Consider the following 25,131-nt stretch of genomic DNA (forward strand, 5'->3'; position numbering starts at 1 on the left):
TAGGACAAGCAGGGCTCTATATACTGAGGACAAGCAGGGCTCTGTACACTGAGGACAAGCAGGGCTCTGTGCACTGAGGACAAGCAGGGCTCCATACACTGAGGACAAGCAAGGTTCTGTACAGTAAGGACAAGCAGGGCTCTGTACACTGAGGACAAGCAGGGCTCTGTGCACTGAGGACAAGCAGGGCTCTGTACACTGAGGACAAGCAGGGCTCTGTACACTGAGGATAAGTAGGGCTCCATACACTGAGGATAAGCAAGGTTCTGTGCAGTAAGGACAAGCAGGGCTCCGTACACAGAGGACAAGCAGGGCTCTGTGCAGTGAGGACAAGCAGGGCTCTGTGCACTGAGGCTCTGTGATATGCTCTCTGCTCACATTTCAGGCTGACTGACAAACCAGGAGCTGGCACCGAGCCCTGAATTTCCTGCACACACTTCCTATTTTTGGTCTCCTCACAGGGACACACATGCAATAGCTGCAGCCACAGCATTTTGTCACCCAAAAATATACAAATGTTTTAACCAGTGTGCATTATAAATATACATATAATGCTATTTTCTAAATTATATAAAACGTTTTTGCAAATAACAGGTACACTAGTCTATGCCTCCTGGTTGGGAAGACTGTTATTATTAATGTTACAGTCCTACTGTCAAGTCCCAAAAATTGTTGCAACTTGTGTCATCATTGTGCCTCCTAAAACTAAACTCACCATCTAATGATCTAGAGGGGTATACTGTCCTGTTCTCCACTCTGTACCTCCATTTAGCAGTTTTCACCACTTGAGAATTTGCAGTAAGGACATGAAGGGTAATGGCAGTTTGACGGGGTCATATCGTGAGTAATTTGGGCCCGATCTGATCAGTGCCTAGAACTAATGTTCGAAGATGGCCTTCTGCAGCAATAATTAGCTAGATGATAAAAGAAAAAAAAGAAAAATAATGTTTTTCTTATCAAGGGGTTTCCCATCTTATGGCTTTTCTAAGACCTATATTAAATATCTCTGAAGGTTCAGATGACTTGACTCTTTACATATAGAAATATTGTTGCAAGAAGAAATTGGTAGGATAGAAGTGAAAACGATGACATTTATTTAAGCCAAAAAAATTGACATCAAAATGTGTCAAATAAATGGCATTTATCATTGTGTCAATGATGATTTGTAGTTGGAGGTGTATTGTGAAGCTCCAATGCATAGTCTATATCATCTATAATATCTTCTTATGTGGGCCTTGGGCCTTTTTGCCTTCTCCAGATGCAGGTCAAGGGTACAACTGCTACCTCTGTAGCTCCTATAGCCAATCCCCTATGTCATGAAATATATTCCAATACATACTGATTTACGTAGCAGACAATGAATTACTTTCTGTCCTATGAAGTGTGCCTGCATGCAACAGAAACTTCATTTTCTTCCTTATCCTTGTGAATTACAGTACAGAGTATATTTTATATGAGAAAAGTAGACAAATGCTAAACTGGAAAACATATGCCATGTAACATCATGCAGGCCCTGCAAAACAGGAATTTATTATTTACAATGAGCATTTAACTAGAGGACACAGCATTTAATGGCTAACAGCTGTCTAAGAAATTGCCAAATAATGCACATATGATGTATATAAGACAGCTTGAAATTATAGGACTTAGTTCTGCTTTCGGAAGTGTAAGATGCCGCATTGTGACAACTGTGTATTGGAGGAATGCATAATTTGAACAAGGTATAATTAAAGTATCAAAGCTCGGAGATGGTAGCACTGCTAAGAATGTACACTGCTGCAGAGGTCAGGAAACAACTGTTCAGCGTGGCAGCTCACACAGACAGAAGGGGCGGGGAAGGGGTTAATTTTACACATCATATAAATCAACAGGAGAGAGGACACACAGGAAGAAAGAAGGCTGGATAATAAACCTAGAAGCTTCATACTGAAGAGAATGGCTACAGATAGGAGTTATGCACCTAATGCTACACGATTCCTTCATATTTCTTAATGGGATTATTCTTTAACATTCTAAGTATCATATCACAGAACTAAAGTGTTTTGGTGACTGCAGTGCCACACGCAACCTGGGGATAGATGTTGCACTGGTTTGGAAGAAAGTAGTCATCTCTTTCTAATCCATACAGCCCCTTTCAGACAGTTCCCTTATCTTTGAAAGGTCCTGATGATGAGAAGCTGCTCACATGTTGTCCTGCTTTTGGGGTCCTTAGCAGTTAACTGTAATCTGTTAGGAAAATCCCTCAGGAAGTATTTTATCCCCTACAGCAATACAGTCCAGAGACTTACTTTTATATGAAAATGTGGTCAGGTTGGGCTAAAAAAATAAAGGTGTACTCACCTGGTTCACCACTACCGTTGCCCAGTCTTGCTGCACAATACTTCCTAGTCTCAAAATTTTTTGGTAGCAGTAGAAAAATTTAGCTTTTTTTTTCAGCGCTGGTCCTATCTTAAATAAAAGGATTAGAACACTGCTTACATATCCTAAAACACTGTATTTGCACTGTGCCAACACGTTTCTGGTCCAGACTGGACCCTACGTCAGGCAAGGTGCAAGACCAAGAAGTGGAAAAGTGATAGTGGGGTAGCAGGGCAAGTAAGTAAACCTTTGCTTATTTTTTAAGCTTTTTGTGAGCATATTTACAAATAATAGCAAGAAAAACTTTTTTAATCATGGTATTGTTCCTTTTGCAATCTAGGGCTGTCCATATGATGTACATATTGCTGGGTTTTTCAGAGCTGGAAGAGCTCTTTGCAGCCAGTATCCGATGATCTTGAATGGGAGCGTTTTCTGTTTTAAAGAAACAGATACATCAAAAATTTTGATTGGTTGGGCTCTGGGTGTTTTTTTACCCCACCTATCATTAGAATGAGCAGGAAAAATGGTGTGGCTGTGCTCTTCACTCCCCGACTCATTTCGATCTATGTCCAGTAGCACAAAAGGGGCCCCATAGACTTGTAATGGAGACTGTCTAGTGCAACTGGACTTCTCCAGTTAACATTGAACTTCTCTCCCCCTCATTCTAATGGCCGGTAGGAGTTTGAACACTTAGGCCCTTGACCAATCAAAACTTTTCACCAGTCAGGGTCTAAGTGTTTACACACTTCCTGATCATTAGAATGAGCAGGAATAAAGGCATTGCTGTACTCTTCACTCCCCGACTCGTTTAGATCTCTGTACGGTTGCACAAGAGGTGCTCCATTGACTTATAATGCAGTGCGTCTTGTGCACCTAGTTTGAACACCCAGACCTTGACCAATTAAAACTTTTGACCAGTCAGGGTCTGATTGTTCACATCCTCACTGATCATTAGAATGAACGGAGAGAAAGGTGCGGCTGTGTGCTTCACTCCCCGGCTCACCGTGATCTCTGTCCAGTTACACAAGAGGCACAAATTGGGAATATTCTTCAAATAAGTTTCATTGAATAAACTTTGTAAACTTTTGTGGAAAGAAATCAAGTAGACTTTACTAAGAGTTTTTTCTTCTGATTGCATCTCTTTTAGTATGTCGTGAAGAAGCTTGGGAAAAAGAATGACTTATCTCATTGTTTTACTGCAGAATTGTAAAGGTACAGTAATACTTACTTTGTTATTACATTCTTTTTTTCTCGATACATTTTTAAAGCTATCTTGACGTGTCTATTTTTATGGTGGTGTAAGTGATGCCTCGGCTCCAAGTGATTTCCTATCGGCGACCATAAAAGTTAACTGTATGGTAAACAGCAAGTCATATTCCATATCAGGTTGAAAAAATATTCCAACACAGCATGCCCTATAATATTCTACTTGGAGAAAAAGCACAATTTAACAGTGCGGTAACATCACATGAATAGAATATATTGGCTGTCTGTGTATGTCTGATATGAGACGTTGTTCAGTTTTCGTCATACAAGGAACTATATTGGTAACTGGTCTTCCCGGTCTTCTCTGTCTATTGAAATAGTCACTGATTATAAACCATCTATGTTTTTTATACAGTGTTTTAGATTTATTATCTAGATCAGCATTTCCCAACCTGGTAGCCTCCAGCATGCTGGAAGTTGTAGTTTTGCAACAGCTAAAGGCACCCTAGTTGGAAAACACTAATCTAGATGCAAAGATAATAGCTAGAATATCTGTTAGGTTCTTTATTTGTGCAACAGTCTTATAAAAATCTTATCTGCTCAGATATGGTAGAACCATTGTCCACTGTTATACTTGGTTGATTCTATTACAATTTTTTAAAATCTTTTTTTTTTACAGGGGTAAACATGGATTTCCTGGTGATTAACCAATAGGCAACAGCGCATGGCAAGTAGTCATGGGCCCGTCATGTCAGTAATGGCTATCCTGAAAGGTAACAATCTGAATCTATAAAACTATATTTTATTAAATTCAGACAATGGACAACTGGGTATTGATGGCTTTGGGTGATCAATAATATGATGGGGTGTAGAGTAATGTAGTGATGGTCTTATATTTGCCATAATACAATATACACATTGATAGCAATGACCATTAAAGTGAACATGTCATGATAAAAGGACCTATTGTTTAAAAGGGTTATCCAGCGAAAAGTTGCCAAAATACAACAACAACAAAAAACTATACTTACCTCTCACTCGTTCCCATAGCCTCCTGTATCCCTGTTCTGTTGTCCATCATGCTTCATTTCTTGGTGCTGGGGCACAATATGTATCAGTGCCGCTCAGCCAATAACTGACTGAGACGGGACACTGTTGTAGCCAGTGATTGGCTGGGAGGCAAAGAGACATAGCACTAGGAAGAGAAGTTTATCGGAGAATAGGTGGTGTCATCCGTGTGACACATCACTGGTTGCAGTATTGTCCCACCTTAGCCAGTGATTTTGGCTATTCAGCTCAGTGAAGTATTGAGCCTCAGCAACAGGAAATGGAACACAGTGGATATTAGAATAGTAATACTGGAAGACTGAGTAAATTATCATTATTTTTTGGGCAGCCTGGCAAATTTTTTTACATTTTTTTACTACTTGAAATCATTTTTATGTTAACCATATTTTTTAAGAATTTTCGATGTGTCCCCCCCCCCTAATTTTTCACTTAAAAGGGTACTTTGGTGGAATTTTTTTTTAAATCAACTGGTACCAGAAAGTTAAACAGATTTTTTAATGACTTCTATTTAAAAACATAAATCTTTCCAGTACTTATCATCTTCTGTATGCTCCACAGGAAGTTCTTTTCTTTTTAAATAAATTTTCTGTCTGACCACAGTGCTCTCTGCTGACACCTGTGTCCATGTCAGGAACTGTCCAGAGCAGGAAAAAATCCCCATAGCAGACCTCTCCTGACATGGACAGAGGTGTCAGCAGATAGCACTGTGGTCAGACTGAAAAGAACAGTACAACTTCCTCTGTAGTATACAGCAGCTGATAAGTACTGGAAGGATTAAGAATTTTAAATAGAAGCAATTTACACATCTGTATAACTTTCTGCACACTGTAGGGAAACACAGCTGGACAAGTGATATATGTAAAGGAAGCCTTACTATCTACTATCTATATTTCAAAATGATCCTGATGATCAGAACAGAGAAACAGTTTAGAAAAAAAGGACAGGTTTTAGTATCTGGCCCTAATTAGATAAAAAAATTGAATAAATAAAATTTCTTTAAAAACTACACTGAACAGTCCATGACAGCTTCTCCATAAAGGTAAGAAGACCGCAAATACTGGAAAAAGCCACAGCAAATCTGCATAAAAATCTGCATATGTGATGCATGTTTGTCTGCGAACTGACTACATAATTCACTGGACAGGGTGAAATCCACTAGAAAAATCCACAACAGAAAGTGACATGGTGCAGAATTATTGCCGTGTACTGTAACATACTATTTATTCACACAGATCCACAGGTAAAATCAGCAATTCTGTCTGTTGACCATTTTATCCTTAATCTGTAATTAAGTGAACCCTACACCTATTTGGTATAAATGTGAATATTTATTAGGGCACATTCGCAGCGCACATACTGGTTCAGACAAAAACATTAGAGCAGATATCGGCCTTATGACCCCTACTTGTAAACTTTCTTTTGGCAAATGAAAAAGATATATATTCGAGTATGAAAATCTGTTCCACTGCTTTGTATCCAGTATGCCACAACTTAAAACCGACTGGTTTTTAGACATAGGAGTTACCGTATTTTTCGCCCTATAGGACGCATCGGCGTATAAGACGCACCCAATTTATAGGTGCAAAATCTAAAAAAATAAAGATTTTGAACCCAATAGTGGTCTTCAACCTGCGGACCTCCAGATGTTGCAAAACTACAACTCCCAGCATGCCCGGACAGCCAACGGCTGTCCGGGCATGCTGGGAATTGTAGTTTTGCAACATCTGGAGGTCCGCAGATTGAAGACCACTGCATAGGAGGTAATACTCACGTGTCCCCGCCGCTCCGGACCCATCACCGCTGCCCTGCATGTTGCTCCATCGCTGTCGCCGTGTCCCCGTCACTCCGGAACGTCTCTGCTGCCAGCTGGGTATCCTCGCCCTCCTTCGCCGCCATCACATCGTTACGCACGCCGACGCACGTACGCGACGACGTGATGACGAGGAAGGAGAGCGCCGGCCATACAAGGGATCCCTGAATGGAGAAGACACGAGGAGGCAGGTAAGGTCCCTCCCGGTGTCCTGTAAGCACTAACCCGGCTATTCAGTCGGGTTGTTCGGGATTTCACCACGGCGGTCCCGAACAGCCCGACTGAACAGCCGGGTTAGTGTCAATTTCCCTTCAAACGCGGCGGTCAGCTTTGATCGCCGCGTCTGAAGGGTTAATACAGGGCATCACCGCGATCGGTGATGTCCTGTATTAGCCGCGGGTCCCGGCCGTTGATGGCCGCAGGGACCGCCGCGATAGGGGTGTATTCGCTGTATAAGACGCACCGACTTTTCCCCCCTTGTTTTGGAGAAGAAAAAGTGCGCCTTATACGGCGAAAAATACGGTATGTCGCAGCTCATTGCCTAAACTACTGCAAAATGCTCCATGGATTTTGATACATTTCTACTAAGAATTTCATGATAGTAGTTATGTTAAAAAAAAATGGTTCAAAATTAAATGGTGAAAAGAGTGACTTGACCCTTATTCTTCTGAAATTTTTATTCAAGAAAACCCCTCAAAATAGCAAATGCTAAAAACGTCTGAATATGAAATAGTAACAAGAAAAAAAACCTGCCTTTTTTGTGCCTGTCTCCGATTATACCATTTAATTTACAAGTGCAAACACATGTTTTACAGTTTCTAACAAAAATGGACCTGTAAAGAGTAAGAAATACCAGTAATATGTGTCACCTCGTAGCAACGAATAACAATTACTGAGATTGTGCAGAGGTCTAGTCTTTACCCATATTATAAAATTCTATTTAGTCCTTTTACAATTAACCATCTAAGCCAATGCAGGCATAGATGCACCATAAATTATGCCCTAAATAATGTCCAATAAAACTGTTCGAGGAAGCAGCTGGGGCCTTCTTGTGTTCTTAATAGACATAGGCTAGCACAAACAGCGCATATACTGTATGTCTCTAACAGGAAGAAGCAAATCTTTTTTATATAAATATAAACAAAAAATAAATCATTAATTATTCTTTCCCGTCTTTAATGGGACCTTATAGCCAAGATAACTATAAAAACATATTTTTAAGTAATTTTTATGAATCCCAATCAACTAGTGTTTTTTTTAACCCCTTAAGGACACAGTAGTTTGTTATGCATTGCACATTTCAAGTTTGTTTCTTGCGGGACTTTATTTTTTATATGATTAGATTACCGTATTTCACGGACATGTTTTTATTTCCACAAGGGGACTATTAATTTTCCAGTGATTTTTTTTTTCCATTATAAGGCATTGGAATACTGTCTGTGCATATGCAGTAACCCGGGTATGCCTTAACAGGGATTAACACCAGGGCTAACATAAAGGCTATTCTTTAAAGTCTTCCTGTCATTATAAAAAAATTTAATAAAACTTTTGACATATTGCAGGGACATGTGAAAATTTTTAATTGTTCTCAGTATTCAGACCCCCACCGATTGTTAGATATAGCCAAGGGAAGAGCGCAGTTATGCTTTTCACTGACCAGTTTCTTGTAATGTCCCCCTCGGGATGAGCCCCATAGACTTAATGGAGCTCCTCTAATGCAGTGAAATAAAGATCGCAGTGAGCCGAGCAGTGACGTGTATCACTGCACTGTATTTTGAGATAGGTGAGGGTCTGAATACTTAGAACCCGACTGAGTAAAAGTCTTCAAATGGGTTTGTGACGCGTTAAACTTTATTATTATTTTTTTTTTTTTACAAATGACAAGGAAACAGGTTCACATGCTTCAGATTTCTTAAGAATTTTTTGTAGATTTTGTCTATCCTATCGAAATAAATTAAGAAAATCAGCAGCACATCTGTCACATGTTAATATGCCCTAAAAGGGTTTTTTGAGATCACAGTATTGATAACCTATTCTAAGGATAGACCAACAATACAGATTGGTGAGGCGCAACTCTCAGAATTTCCTGCTAAACAACTCTTTGAAGAAATGCATGTGTAGAAGGGATCACTGTGGCCTTTTTATTGGTTATATACCAATTGGTCCTGCAGGAACGCGTGGGTACTTTAACCACAGCATGAACACCATTCCCATTAGCAGGACCAGTCCTTGAGTGGAAATCTTGGGTGAGTTCCCACACTTTTTTTCCCCAAGACTTGACCCCTGGTTACATAGCTCTGTATACCTGCAAATTTTTTTTTACCCAAGACTTGATCCCTGGTTACATAGCTCTGTATATCTACATACTGTTCATGTAGTAGAGGCTGTGCAGGGCATTGCAGTTTTGTCCAATTCAAGTTAATGGGATAAGGTTGCAATACCTCTGCAAAATGTGTAGTTGTGCAGAGCCAGGTAAATATTGGAGCAGTCACACAGCAATTACTAAATAGGCCGCTTCAAACAGCTCAATGACATTGGCCCTCCTGTTGGAGCTTGTCCCCTGCTAACATTGATGGCCTATTCTAAAGATAGGCCATTGGTATTGTGATCTAGAAAAATCTGTTTAAGTGTATTGACTGTGACTCAAAATCGGTTCCACATATCTGAATGGAGGTTTTGCGGTTTGCAAGGTCACATTAAAAATGATCAGCCATGATGTTTCTTTCATAAATGTTGTAAAGAGTATATTACATAGCCATTAAAAGTGGCACCCATCCTTACATATGAATATCATACTGTACAAAATGCTGTGAAAAAAACCCAGAAAAGTTTACCTGTTATTATAAAAACTTTTGTTATGTACTAGGGACCTGTCAAAAGTATTGATTTCTCCCCACTGGTTCTACTGATTGGTCAGGATGTGAACACTCAGACCCCAACAGATCAAAACAATCATGGTGGAGAGTGGCCGCACGCTTCTTTCCCTGCTCTGTGTCTATGTGACCAGGATGGTCCCATAGTCTTACATTATGAGACTCTAGGATCTTCTAAATGTGGTGTGAATGGTGCCTTGATGAATGTGTCTTCTATAAGAAAATTGTATTTCGGCAAGAAAGGAGAAACTAACACCTTGGTGCATGTAAAAACTAAAGCATATAGCACCAGTATAAAGCACATAGCAGATCTAACTGAAAAACAAAAGTTTTAGCTAAGCTGGGGACCTGGTTTTATTCTTCGAAGGGTAGTTTTGTAACCTCCATCCCTGTTCCCTTCTAATTTGAAAAGTAACTTAAAAATGGTTGCGCACTTCCTGCATATAATACATTTGCTATAAATAACGAAATCTTTTCATGGCTGACATATATGCAGCCAAAGCATTCACTAGACTGCATATATGAAGGCATTGGTGGTGCTCCTAGATGAGAAAGGCTTTCTACATCTGTTCACTCACGAATGATTCGCACAATATGGAATGCTTGCTAACAATTCATGAATTTATCCTAATTGTTTCCAGATTTAAGATCATGTCGCTTCCTCTGTGAAACATCTAATTTCTCCCATGTAATAGCTCAATGTTGGTTGAATGTTGTTTTATGCGAGGGTTCCTGTAAATGTGTCTTTAATGCCCCATTTAAAGCCTCTAACCCCGGAAAAAAAAATCATAATACTTACCACTTTTTGTGCTTATTTTCTTCTAGAGGGATAAATTAGATGAAAAAGTCCTGAGCAAGAAAGAGCACTATGTTATTGTCCAAAGGACCCAAAAAGTTAAAGGTATGAAATATTTAACTTTTAGAATGAATTGAAAGGTGATTTATTTGTTTATTTTTAGAAAGCTTAAAATATTCTTACTTCTGTCCATTTAAATATTTATAGCTTTTATCCTAATGGGGTGAACAGTTCTAATGATTTCCATCTGAAGCAATGCAATTCACACAGGACATCTTGATTGTTTTTGTGGTTTTATTTTTGTTTATTTTCTTATATTAGTGTGTAGGAAATCATAGAGCTCTTCTAAGGTATCCGAACTTCACAGGAAAGGATTATACCTTTTACCGTAATATATCATAGATTTGGTGCTAGTATAAGAAACAAATACCTAGTTTAATAAGGTAATTACATAAATAATGATGGCTTAAAAGACTATTTGGCATTCATGGCATAATGTATACACAAAAGTTTCCTAAAAAGTCTGATACGTTGAGATCCTGCCCCTGGCACCCTCACCTATAGGGAAAATATAGGTCCTATGCATCATCTATCCTATCTATCCTTTACCTATATGTTTTATTAATACTCCACATGTATATTCTATATATATATATATATATATATATATATATATATGTACACAATGTATGTGAGTACATATGTGCACATGATTGTTCCAGCGTAATTTCCGAATGGCTGGAGTTATTTAGAATAAATTTGGTACACATGTTATTTACATGTCAACTAAAAATATAGTAGAGTTTGTGATTGTCCAAAAACCGAGAATCTCTGCAGCTCGAGAGTAAAATAGCAAAGCCCAAAAAGATAAATCATACTTTACCATGACATTGGTCCGGAGGCAGCATGTTTAAAATTCCAGGGCAATCTTCACAGCCTGAGAGTAATGTGACCAGGAGATGTAAAAGACGTCCCATGCAAGGTACATATACAAAAAATGTGTATATTTTTGGGTGAAAAAATGCCTGTGTGTCTCTATGAGGAGTCCAAATTCAGGAAGTGAGGGCAGGAGAAGCAGGGCTCTGTGCAGACTCCTGGCTTGTCAATCATCCTGCTGTGTGAGCCAGGCGTGTGCCATAGAGCCTTAGTACACAGAGCCCTGCTTGTCCACCCACACTTCCTGCATTTGGACCCCTCAGAGACACACAAAAAATAGCTATAGGGAGAAACATATACACATTTTGTTAATCAATCTATATTACAAATATACATATAATGGTATTATCTACATTATTTAAAACGTTTTTGTTGATGACAGGTACACTTTAATTACTTTACTCTTGGGCTGCGGAGATTGCCCGGGAGTTTGAACTTTCTGCCGCTAAACCAATGCCATGGTAAAGTATAATTTAACAGTCTGGCAAGCAGGTGCAGAGAATAGTTAGTGTTGGGACAGGAAAAAGGGATGGGGCAGGTGGAAGAGAGAAGATTTATTGCTGGTTGATAGAAAAAGTGGGGGGGGAGAGAGAAAACATTAGTGTAAGGACAGTCGTGGGGACAGTAATAAAGAGCATGGCAGCATTGCTGCAGAAAGGAGGCAGGAAGGATTAGCAGCCTATCCCAGCTAGGGCTTCAGGAAACTAAGAAAGCTTGGTGGCACACAGTTTGCATGTCACCCAGCTTTTCCAGTCTCCTAAAGAGTGTTGTTTTTTTCTCTCTCACAACATTTAGGTAGAAAGACTGGGCAATGCTGGGTACTTGGCTAGTATTAAATAAACAGTAACCAACCTCCTAACAGCTAAATCTGGACCTTTAATTCCTACCGCCAGGAATGCATCTGAAATGTCCATAACTCCTCCAAAACATCTCCCTTGTCAGCCCAGTTTACAGTCAGAATTTGAAGTATTACCAATTATGATATTATACAGTCCATGGGGCAGCATATGACATAATGTAGTATGATAACAAGATTAAACCGATTACAGTGAATGCAAGCAATGAGTTTTTAACAATATACTGAGTTATAGACATGCATCACTTACACTCTGTATCGATCGGTGTTACTGTCATTATCATAAACATGTCATCCAGACATATCAAAAGTTGAGATTGCATCGGGTCTTCACTTCCTGGCTGGCCGCCCACCCCAACTCATTCACATGGACCCGATGCGATCAAAAATTTTGACTTGCCTGGATGACATGTTTATGGTAATGACGGTAATGCTTTGGGTTGTTCAGAATGCAACCGTGGTGCATATACTTAAATGTTGCTGAGTCAAATTATACTTATATATGGATTAGAAAGACAGTGAATATATTGAAAAGTTCTGTTAGATAGGAATATACTCTAGCAATACTTGTATCATGTTATTTAACCCAAAAAGTACAATATCAGTAACTGTTCCTCAATGTTCTAGGTCCTTGGCAGATGCCTATGTAACAGAAGATCATGGGCACGGCTGTGAGTATTATTTTGTTATATATTATTATTTCTCCAGTATTATTATTTCTCCATTAGTTTTACTAAGGTAAGCATAGAATTGGACAGGCCCACTAGAGCGTCAGAGGGTTATGGTGGCTAGGGTCTGTCCTCAAGGGTCCAACCCCATTTGAATATAATTTTGGAGCTAAATTATGACTTTCATAGTCCAGTTCCTATTGAATCATTTACAAACAACCTATCAGATCTTGTTGATATCCTGAGTGTTCAATGGTTACAATGTATTTTCTAAATAACAGCAAACTTGGAGTAGTACACATTCCGTATAGATAGAGATCTGGCCCTCAGAAAAATGTCCTGTGTTGGACTCCTCAGTCTGACACTAAGGGAAAATATTCTATAATATTAACCTAAGGTTTAAAGGGGAACTCCAGTACATTGGTACTTATCCCCTATTCACAGGATGGGAGAGCCGGAGATACAGCGCTCATGTATCTCCTTATCTCCCATAGAGATACATGGAGGAGATGTGTTGTTACCGCTTTGTGTGCTGGTTGACACAAATCTGTGCATGGAACAGAGGCGTCTCCATGCATGAGGAGAGCCGGGGTGCTGGGCAGGAGATTGTGGGGGGGTCCCAGAGTTTGGACCCCCCCTCATTCAGACACTTATCCCCTATCCTGAGAATAGGGTATAAATATTTATGTACCAGAGTTCCCCTTTAATTCAAACTCTAGGTGATTTGCAGAATAAGTAATATTTACAATATCGATACCCCTATAATAGGATAGCAGGCCTAAACTTTCTGAACTCTTTTACGTTCACGGAGCCCATACCCTCAGACTTAATCCTTATTTGTATTTCTCATTGTGATTTCATTATATTCAGGATCATGTTGTCATCATTGGAGAATATTATTCATAGAAGTATTCTAAACTCAATGAATAAATAAGTAATGGATGAAGTAGTGGATGGAAGAATCCATTGTGCAACATGAAAAGAAACATCAATGAGAAAGTTGAGCTCAGCAACAGAAGGTATGTACCGTATACTAAAGAGGTTTGATAACCCCTATTTTATTCACCAGTCAATACAGTTTGGTGTCCTGACTGGATGTAGCATGTACTCATCATACAGAATCCATAACTGTTGTTCCATAAATAATTTTACTAGCAAACTGTGAACCTCCAACTGTTGCAAAACTACAATTTCCAGGCATGCTGGGAGCTGGAGTTTTGCAACGGCTAGAAGTCCAGAGTTTGGAAACCAATGCATTAAACCATTGCAGGATATAGTTGGATAAATGTGCAAGTCACTGTTGCTCAGTTGTCTCAGTTGTTACAGTGGAAACATTGAGCAAAATATTCTAATTACCATATTTTATTGAACACGCAACCCTGGACAGCTAGCAAAGAAGGGTCTCGTGCTCCCTTCATGCTGACTGCCGGGCCCCGTACAGGAGATCGCAGCGGATCCTAACGGTCGGACCCCCGCAATCTATAAGGTATCCCCTATCCACAGTATCATGTGGATACCGGAGAAGTACCTATGTACTGGAGTTCCGCTTTAATTACAAATGTTTTTCCAGGACTAAATGAAAAAAAAAAAAAAATGGAATCCCTCAATGTTTTATAAAAATCTTTCAGCAGATTTTATACAGTTCTGTCACCAAAATTGAGTCATGTGTTTTTAATTTTTTTTTTTTTAGCATTAATTGTTGTCAAGGCATATTGCTTTCAGTGTTCTGTCCTGATACTTTAAAGGGGTGTGCGCTGCCCTGCCTTTCGGAGCTCCGCTCGCAGCGTCCGGAAGTTCATTACTTCGAACGCTGTGTGCGGGCTTCCGTGTTCACGGCCGCCCCCTCGTGACGTCACGCCCGCCCCCTCAACCAAAGTCTATGGGAAGACTTCCATAGACTTTTGTTGAGGGGGCGGGCGTGACGTCACGAGGGGCCGGGCGTGACGTCACGAGGGGGCGGCCGCGAACACGGAAGCCCGCACACAGCGTTCGAAGTAATGAACTTCCGGACGCTGCGAGCGGAGCTCCGAAAGGCAGGGCAGCGCACACCCCTTTAACATCCTCCTTAGCCTACCTATATATTTAGACTTGCACCAAGTTTTCCATGCATACTGGGAACAACCAACATCTTTTACCAAACTCTGTTCAGATTTTCTATCTTAAAGGTTTATAATCTTTTCCAGTACAACTCTCTAGTTGGAACTATTGTTTTCTTTCAGTTCCCCATGTCCCACCACTGGGTACAGGCTGTAAGCACTTTCACCTTTAACTGCACACAAATTAGCATTTTTAGATTAGAGTGATTTCATAATGTTTTCCTCTACTTGACCTGCAGAAACTTATACTGTTACTTAAAATAATATACTTGTTATATTTGTTTAAGGTGTGTTCATGAAACCAGAATGTTTGGCTATTACACATTGTTTAGTGTTGTATCTATGATTTAGTGTTTTTTTTTTAAGTAAAAAAAGCTTGATGGATATGATCTAAGAGTAGTGATTTGGTTGTATGCAGAGCAGTGCAGAGCAGGAGGTAGAGATTACTGTGTGGCTGTTCTTTAGTAGCCATATAGCTGTTTATACTGTTAGGTATATTGTGTACGTTTGCACTTTGTAACTTGATCTAGAGGTTTTGTGCTTGATCCAGAGGTTTCCATCCTTAGGGGCCCTAAGCAAATACAGACCCAGGACAATTATCTAGTTTGCCACCTCTAAAACCAGGCCTGCAAATATAGTATAAGGATACTGTAACGTTTGTAATGTTTGATTGTAGTTTAATATATTGGTCATATATTGGTCCTTGATTGGATTATAGTTTAATATCTTGGCATGTTTGTGATTTAAAAAGTACACTTCTGATATGAGTATGATTGATTTATCTTGTTACAAATGGACACATAACTTTAATGAATAACAGAATGTGAAGTTCCATGCTTAGGGGTCTTTGTGGCATTTTGAATTTTTGTCTTTGGCAAATTTAATAGAACTGTCTAGGGCTAGGTTCACACATTGTTAAATTACATCAAAAATACTTGATACCTGTGTGTTCAGTGAGGTTTGCAGGCAAAACCGTGCATCACAGTCACGTCGGTGCACGGCCCGCCTCCAAACCTCACTGAACACACAGGGCTGCCGCCTGTGTATATGCTCAATGGAAAATATGCAGCGTATTTCCCACTGCACAGCAGTTTTTGCACAGTGTTACAGCACTACATAGGTCCGTAGCCTTAAGGTGTTTTTGCTTGAAATTTTGAAAAGCATCAAAAATTAATCATTGTAGGAGGCTTTAGGCTTATAGAAGTATTAGGCTGGGTTCACACTGCCGCTGAGCCCCGCTGAAACGAAGCGGCATCACTTATCCTATTTGAAGGATAGGAGTTGAGTGGAAAAAAAAATACTGCATGTCCTATTTTTTTATCGGCTCAACTACTCTATAATACTGGACACCCAACAGAGCCCATTCAAGTCAATGGATCCATCAGGATCTGGCGGTGCCTGTTGTGTAATGGGTCCAAAGGCTTCGATGTTTGGTGGTGAACGGACAAAGCCCAGCGGAGTTTGAATGAGCCCTTATACATTCCATCTTAAGCTGGGGTCAAACATTGTAAGATCCAAAGGAAAAGATCTCATTAAAGTTGATTTAAAAAAAAGACATATATTTATAAAATATCTAATAATGTACTCTATGAAAGTCTAAAGAAAGACTTCTGTCAGTGCAGACACTGCACAAAAAAAGGGCCATAATTCCAGCATCAAAATTACAGCCATTTTTTTTTAAACAATGGGATGCACTGACTGCTTGTGTGAACCTGACCTTAGATATCTGAAGTTCAGAAAAGGACAACTTTGGTGTATTTAAATGTGGGAAATACAGAACGATCATCACCCTGCTCATTATTCTATCACTTTATATCAGAAGTACACCAAAAGGAAAGCAATTTCATCAGGCTAATTGCCTAAAAGTGCAGGAAAGAACTTCATATGTTATTCTATTAGGAGCTTTTTTTTTTTACTTCACAAATCACAAATAAGGACTGTGGCTCCCCAGGGAGAGTTGTATTCTAATTTACAATTGAACCACAGATCAGGGCAATCCATCTTGAGTAACACTTTTACAGTGTAATTGCAGCAACATGACACAGGAACACTCATTGCCAGACTTGGACTGGAGTAGGAGACGTGCACCAACCTCTGTTAGAGTGCTGGAATGTAACAGAGACACTGTATCTATGAATATGCAATGAGAGCTTATTAGCGGCCCACTGTTGTAACTGTGATGAATGACATTATCTGCAGACTGGTACATTCTAAACATGAATTCTATAATGACCCATTTTTCATGGGTTGTCACTGGTGCTTGTGATGGTGCACACTCTTTAAGTAGCACATTGATTTCCTCATACTCAGACACTTATATTACTCTTCTTTTGTGGACAAAGACATCTCTTCGTATGTCTTTCCTAGATTGTGCTGAGGAAAGATAAAACGTTGCTGTATCGGCTGTGCAAGTATTATTTATTAAACTACCCGGTGCATAATTTCCTGTTATATTCTCCTATGATTAGAAGATCAAGTAAGAGGGAAATTGTGACCGAAACATACAATAAGGCAAGTACATGCCTTATTCCAGTGGTAGGAGAGTATGGTGACAAAATGACAACAACACAATGATACATACTGCCTGTAGCCCTAAGACTGTGTTTAGTCAAATATTGGCAACCGATATAATAGAATCAGGGACTGAACTATAGCTATGTGGCCTTGTTCCAAAAGAGGTCGGGCTAGAGGCCTCTCTTGCTCTGGACAGTTCCTGACAGAGACAGAGGTGGCAGCAGAGAGCACTTTGGTCAATAGTTCATTTGGTCAATAGATGGGTAAAGTGTATGTGTCATTAGCAAAAACTTTTTATATAATATAGAAAATAACATTCTATGTATATGCGGAGGGGCAGTAGACATCGCATATCTAGATTTTAGTAAGGCTTTTGACACTGTCTCACATAGAAGACTTATCAATAAACTACAGTCATTGAGCTTGGACTCCAATATTGTTGAGTGGATTAGGCAGTGGCTGAGTAACAGACAACCGAGGGTTGTAGTCAATGGAGAGAATATTCAGAGCACATTCTTGTCACCAGTGGGGACCTCATGGATCTGTACTGGGACCAATATTGTTTAATATCTTCATTAGCGATATTACAGAAGGTCTCGATGGCAAGGTATGTCTTTTTGCTGATGACACAAAGATATGTAACAGGGTTGATGTTCCTGGAGGAATCCGCCAAATGGAAAAGGATTTAGGCAAACTAGAAGAATGGTCAGAACTCTGGCAACTGAAATTTAATGTAGATAAGTGCAAGATAATGCACCTGGGGCATAAAAACCCTCAGGCAGAATATAGATTATTTGACATAGCCATGACCTCAGTATCTGAGGAGAGGGATTTAGGAGTAATTATTTCAGAAGACTTAAAGGTAGCAAGACAATGTAATAGAGCAGCAGGAAACGCTAGCAGAATGCTTGGATGTATAGGGAGAGGTATAAGCAGTAGAAAGAGAGAAGTGATCATGCCGCTGTACAGAACACTGGTGAGACCTCACTTGGAGTATTGTGCGCAGTACTGGAGGCCATATCTCCAGAAGGATATAGATACTCTAGAGAGAGTTCAAAGAAGAGCTACTAAACTAGTACATGGATTGCAGGATAAAACTTACCAGGAAAGGTTAAAGGACCTTAACATGTATAGCTTGGAAGAAAGAAGAGACAGAGGGGATATGATAGAGACTTTTAAATACATAAAGGGAATCAACACGGTAAAGGAGGAGAGCATATTTAAAAGAAGAAAAACTACCACAAGAGGACACAGTTTTAAATTAGAGGGGCAAAGGTTTATGCAGTAATATCAGGAAGTATTATTTTACTGAGAGAGTAGTGGATGCATGGAATAGCCTTCCTGCAGAAGTGGTCGCTGCAAATACAGTGAAGGAGTTTAAACATGCATGGGATAAGCATAAGGCTATCCTTCATATAAGATAGGCCCAGGGACTATTCATAGTATTCAGATTATTGGGCAGACTAGATGGGCCAAATGGTTCTTATCTGTCGACACATTCTATTTGTAAAATATATTGGTTAAAAATGTGTAAATTTTTGTCCCTGCAGCTATTGCCTGTGTGTCTCTGTTAGGAGTCCAAATCTTAACCCTTCCAGTACTTATCAGCTGCTGTATGATCCACAGGAAGTTCTTTTCTTTTTAAATTTCCTTTCTGTCTGACCACAGTGCTCTCTGCTGACACCTCTGTCCATTTTAGGAACTATCCAGAGTAGGAGCAAATCCCCATAGCACCTCTCCTGCTTTGGACAGTTCCTGACATGGACAGTGGTGCCAGCAGAGAGCACTGTGGTCAGACAGAAAGGAAATTCAAAAGGAAAAGAACTTCTTCCGGAAAATACAGCAGCTGATAAGTACCGGAAGGATTAAGATTTTTAAATAGAAGTAATTTACAAATCTGTTTAACTTTCTTGCACCAGTTGATTAAAAAAAATGTTTTTCAGTGGAGTACCCCTTTAAAAATATCAGAGAAGTTCAGAGAAGAGCTACTAAACTAGTCCCTGCGGAATTGTCGTTGCCAGACGTTTCCGAATTCCTTGGCCAACATTCTGAGGCCTGAGCATAGCCTAACATGTATAGAATAAAGATGTGACAGAGGGGAAATGGGCTTTAGGGAAAATATACTTGGCTTTAAAGGGGTACTCCAGTGGAAAACTTTTTTTTTCTAAATCAACTGGTCCTAGAAAGTTAAACAGATTTGTAAATTACTTTTATATAAAAATCTTAATCCTTCCAGCCAGTACTTACCAGCTGCTGTATACTCCACAGGAAGTTCTTTTCTGTCTGACCACAGTGCTCTCTTCTGACACCTCTGTCCATGTCACGAACTGTCCAGAGCAGGATAGGTTTACTATGGGGATTTGTCCTTGCTGTGGACAGTTCAAGACATGGACAGAGGTGTCAGCAGAGAGCACTGTGGTCAAACAGAAAAAAATAAAAAAAATAAAAGAACTATTTCTGGAGCATACAGCAGCTAATTAGTACTGGGAGGGTTAAGATTTTATAATAGAAGTAATTTACAAATCTGTATAACTTTCTGGCACCAGTTGAGTTAAAAAGAGAAAAAAATCCACTTGGGTACCCCTTTAAAGCCGTGAACATCTAGTTCAGTGGTCTTCAACCTGTGGACCTCCAGATGTTTCAAAACTACAACTCCCAGCATGCCCGGACAGCCAATGGCTGTCCGGGCATGCTGGGAGTTGTAGTTTTGCAACATCTGGAGGTCCGCAGGTTGAAGACCACTGCTCTAGTTGTTGCAAAACTACAACTCCCAGTGTGCCGAACAGCTGTTGGCGGTCCGGACGTGCTGGGAATTGAAGTTTTGCAGCATCTGGAGGGCCACAATTTAGAGACCACAATTTAGAGGACAGGGACAGCCATTGCAGTGTTTTGTAGTTTACTGTATTCATTATTTATTTTTTATTTTTTTTAAAGACATTAATTGCAGTGAAAATTTCCTTTCAGGAAGCACAACAGGAAGGGAAAAGAAGGAAGAGGAAAGGCAGAGATGGAGAAAAAAACAAAAGAGATGGAGAAAGCACAGAAACATATATCACGGATGGTCACAAATCCCTCCAAAGCTATGACTTCCAACTTCCTTGAACTGTAGTTATCAGCCAACAAACAGATATAGTGGTAGGATGGCGCGGCCCTCATTATGGAAACACTTCGACCACATCAAGGTATAAAATAATGAAACAGATGTCTGTATTTCCCTTTTTTCTTCTAAAGTACAATACATTTGGCTTGGATCTTTGAAAAAAAGCAATTTGCACCATCCATATGATGCATTAGGCTGCGAAGGGATTTCGAGATTTTACAAATGACTCTTTATTTGTTAGATCAGAATTACTTTTCTCACAAAAGACCAGAACTGTGAAATCCTGGTGAAAATAAAGTTGGCAAACACATAAATGTGGCAAAGTGGAGCTTCCTTGACATTAAAGAAATCCAAGTGTCCTCGTAAGTGTCCTTTCTGATGTTTTGTATTTATCGCAGGTTCTTCAACACTTGCACAAACATAAACGAAATGTATGCACAAAAGACAATAATCCAGTAACTAAACACCTAAAAAATTAAGTTTAGTACAGCAAGTACCCTCAACAAACCAATGGTGGCTTATTTAAAGGGGTACTCCGGTGCTTACACATCTTATCCCCTATCCAAAGGATAGGGGATAAGATGCCTGATCGTGGGAGTCCCGCAGCTAGGGACCCCTGGGATCATGCACGCGGCACCCCGTTTGTAATCAGTCCCCGGAGCGTGTTCGCTCTACGGGACTGATTACGGTCGACCGCAGGGCCGGCGTCGTGTGACGTCATGCCTCCGCCCCGTGTGACGTCACGCTCCACCCCTCAGTGCAAGCCTACGGGAGGGGGCGTGATAGCTATCACGCCCCCTCCCGTAGGCTTGCATTTAGGGGCAGAGCGTGATGTCACACGGGGGCGTGACGTCACACGCCGCCGGCCCTGCGGTCGACCGTAATCAGTCCCAGAGCGAACACGCCGCGTGCATGATCCCGGGGATCCCCAGCTGCGGGACTCCCGTGATCAGGCATCTTATCCCCTATCCTTTGGATAGGGGATAAGATGTGTAAGCACCGGAGTACCCCTTTAAAGGGGAACTCCGGTGGAAACAATTGGAAAATTATTTTTTCAAATTAACTGGTGCCAGAAAGTTAAACAGATTTCTATATTTCTATTTCAAAATCTGAAGCATTCCAGTATTTATCAGCTGCTGTATATCACAGAAGAAGTTGTGTAGGTCTTTCCAGTCTGACCACAGTTCTCTCTGCTAACACCTCTTTCCATATCAGGAACTGTCCAGAGTAGAAGTAAATCCCCATAGCAAACCTCTCCTGCTCTGGACAGTTCCTGACATAAACAGAGGTGTCAGCAGAGAGCACTGTGGTCAGACTGGAAAGAACTTCACAAATTTCTCTGTAGTATACAGCAGCTGATAAGTACTGGAAGGGTTAAGATTTTTAAATAGAAGTAATTTACAAATCTGTTTAACTTTCCGGCACCAGTTGATTTGAAAACATTTTTTTCCAACTGAGTACCCCATTAATTCTATGTAAAACCTCACACAGTATAGAACATTATAAATATCACATAAATAGCTCACACTCTATGTGGGACATTTATCAACGTTGGTGTGAGGCAGAAGAGATTTTACCCATGTTAGCTTTTTTACCAAATTTGTGCACAGGACGTCATAAATTTTGCACAAATATAGAAAACATCACACAGCTCTGCCATCTGACACAATTGTACGTGTCCTATTTGTTGGGGTAGAGTTGCATTCAAAAAAGCTGGTTTGTGCAAAAATTGTGGGTAAAAACATTGCGCAGATGATAACCTCATTCCCACTGCATGAAGTGCTCCGCGGTGCCCCAGACAATGCAACTCTTTGAAAAATGCACACACAAAAAACAAAAAACAAACAAACAAAAAAAAAAACGCACAAAAGCCGCAATTTCGGCTATTGTGTAAAATGTAGCGCTCAGTTAACACCAGAAAAACGGTTTACATCCATTGATAAATGTCCCCCTATATGTCTATATAATTCGCCCAATCATAGGAATAAGAACATGATATAAGTAAACATTATTACAAAGGAAAAATAAGTTCCAGCTTGCCAGGTCCCATAAATGTAATTTTTAAATAAATACACATAATCTGTAGTGTCACACATTGCATATACGTAGTTTAAATGATGCTGCGCAAAAGCCTCTGTGCAACGGGAAATACAGAGTGTATTCTCCTATGAGCAAATGCACAGGACTTTCCTACAGCAGCCCTGTGTGCACAGTGAGGTTTGGAGGCAGGCCCGTGAGTCACAGTCACGTCAGCCCCATCTCCAAACCTCACTGCACACACACCACTCCTAGCCCTGTGTGTTTGCTCATAGGATAATATGCAGCGTATTTCCTGCAAATGAGATTTTGTGTAGAGTGAAATGGGGCATATACTCAATGTGTGACCCTACCCTTAAATTAATATTCACATGTTAGAGTAGGATTAAATTAAATCTGATGTGTTTCGGTCATGAAGACTATAGTCATGACTAAGGTTCACGTGACCGAAATGCGTCAGTATTTTCTTACTACTATTTCAGCCAGTGGATACTATTTTTTAATGCGTATTTTAAAAAAAGTTACTTTTATGGGACCTGGCCAGCTGGAACTTTTTGTCCCCTAGTACTTTATGTGATCATCCATGCTAGCCGGTCCTAAGTCCTAAGATGGAGCTTGTTTTTATGTACCTGTGTGCCTTTGGTTTGTGTTTATAAAGTAAACAATATTTTTTTATGCACTGGTAGCTGGAGGGAAAATTTCAAACCTAGTGGAAAAAAATTATATGAATAAATGGAGAGAATGAAGAGATATTTGATACCTTTCAAATTGAAAAGGGTATTCTGGTTTGATCAAATAAAGATTATTCTTTGCATAAAAAATGTTATACAATTAAAAAAAAAATAAAAGGATATTCCACAGAGTGTGAAAAAGGAATGAAACACTCACTTTGAAGATGTTAAAGGGTCGGCACTACACGTTCCAGATATGGAGCTCCACAGAGACAACCATATAAGCAGTACTAACTGGCCTCCGAGTTCTTATATGGCTGATATATATATATATATTGTTACGCCGAGCGCTCCGGGTCCCCGCTCCTCCCCGGAGCGCTCGCAACATCCTCGCAATTGCAGCGCCCCGGTCAGACCTGCTGACCGGGTGCGCTGCGATACCTCTCCCAGCCGGGATGCGATTCGCGATGCGGCAGGCACCCGGTCGCGATGCGCATCCCGGCTCCCGTACCTGACTCGCTCTCCGTCGGTCTTGTCCCGGCGCGCGCGGCGCCGCTCCCTAGGGCGCGTGCGCGCCGGGTCTCTGCGATTTAAAGGGCCAGTGTGCCGCTGATTGGCGCCTGGTTCTAATTAGTGAATTCATCTGTGCACTTCCCTATATAACCTCACTTCCCCTTCCCTTCCTTGCCGGATCTTGTTGCCATTGTGCCAGTGAAAGCGTTTCCCTGTGTGTTCCTAGCCTGTGTTCCAGACCTCCTGCCGTTGCCCCTGACTACGATCCTTGCTGCCTGCCCCGAACTTCTGCTACGTCCGACCTTGCTCTTGTCTACTCCCTTGTACCGCGCCTATCTTCAGCAGTCAGAGAGGTTGAGCCGTTGCTGGTGGATACGACCTGGTTGCTACCGCCGCTGCAAGACCATCCCGCTTTGCAGCGGGCTCTGGTGAATACCAGTAGCAACTTAGAACCGGTCCACCAGCACGGTCCACGCCAATCCCTCTCTGACACAGAGGATCCACCACCTGCCAGCCGAATCATGACAGTAGATCCGGCCATGGATCCCGCTGAAGTTCCACTGCCAGTTGTCGCCGACCTCACCACGGTGGTCGCCCAGCAGTCGCAACAGATAGCGCAACAAGGCCACCAGCTGTCTCAACTGACCGTGATGCTACAGCAGCTACTACCACAGCTTCAGCAATCATCTCCTCCGCCAGCTCCTGCACCTCCTCCGCAGCGAGTGGCCGCTTCCGGCCTACGACTATCCTTGCCGGATAAATTTGATGGGGACTCTAAGTTTTGCCGTGGCTTTCTTTCACAATGTTCCCTGCACTTGGAGATGATGTCGGACCAGTTTCCTACTGAAAGGTCTAAGGTGGCTTTCGTAGTCAGCCTTCTGTCTGGGAAAGCTCTGTCATGGGCCACACCGCTCTGGGACCGCAATGACCCCGTCACTGCCTCTGTACACTCCTTCTTCACGGAGATTCGAAGTGTCTTTGAGGAACCTGCCCGAGCCTCTTCTGCTGAGACTGCCCTGCTGAACCTGGTCCAGGGTAATTCTTCCGTTGGCGAGTACGCCATCCAATTCCGTACTCTTGCCTCCGAATTATCCTGGAATAATGAGGCCCTCTGCGCGACCTTTAAAAAAGGCCTATCCAGCAACATTAAAGATGTTGTGGCCGCACGAGAAATTCCTGCTAACCTGCATGAACTTATTCATCTGGCCACTCGCATTGACATGCGTTTTTCCGAAAAGCGTCAGGAGCTCCGCCAGGATATGGACTTTGTTCGCTCAAGGCGTTTTTTCTCCCCGGCTCCTCTCTCCTCTGGTCCTCTGCAATCCGTTCCTGTGCCTCCCGCCGTGGAGGCTATGCAAGTTGACCGGTCTCGCTTGACACCTCAAGAGAGGACACGACGCCGCATGGAGAATCTGTGCCTGTACTGTGCTGGTACCGAACACTTCCTGAAGGATTGTCCTATCCGTCCTCCCCGCCTGGAAAGACGTACGCTGACTCCGCACAAAGCTGAGGCAGTTCTTGATGTCAACTCTGCTTCTCCACGCCTTACTGTGCCTGTGCGAATATCTTCCTCTACCTTCTCCTTCTCTGCTATGGCCTTCTTGGATTCCGGATCTGCAGGAAATTTTA

At 41.1% G+C, this 25,131-nt stretch overlaps 1 long non-coding RNA gene across 8 annotated transcripts in view; it reads left to right on the top strand.

The window, feature by feature from the left end:
* Positions 1–20,813, top strand: part of LOC130368337 (uncharacterized) — a 72,707-nt gene extending 51,894 nt beyond the window's left edge. For 7 of the 8 annotated variants that reach the window (XR_008892421.1, XR_008892423.1, XR_008892417.1 and 4 more), the window contains 6 exons: positions 3,506–3,570; positions 4,244–4,337; positions 10,141–10,216; positions 12,531–12,574; positions 13,442–13,590; positions 20,146–20,813. This is a non-coding gene — a long non-coding RNA (uncharacterized LOC130368337). The remainder of the gene's footprint in view (positions 1–3,505; positions 3,571–4,243; positions 4,338–10,140; positions 10,217–12,530; positions 12,575–13,441; positions 13,591–20,145) is intronic. The other variant, XR_008892424.1, reaches the window with a different exon arrangement.
* The last annotated feature ends 4,318 nt before the right edge of the window (positions 20,814–25,131 follow it).

Source organism: Hyla sarda, chromosome 4, assembly GCF_029499605.1.
Source record: "Hyla sarda isolate aHylSar1 chromosome 4, aHylSar1.hap1, whole genome shotgun sequence".
Taxonomy (NCBI): domain Eukaryota; kingdom Metazoa; phylum Chordata; class Amphibia; order Anura; family Hylidae; genus Hyla; species Hyla sarda.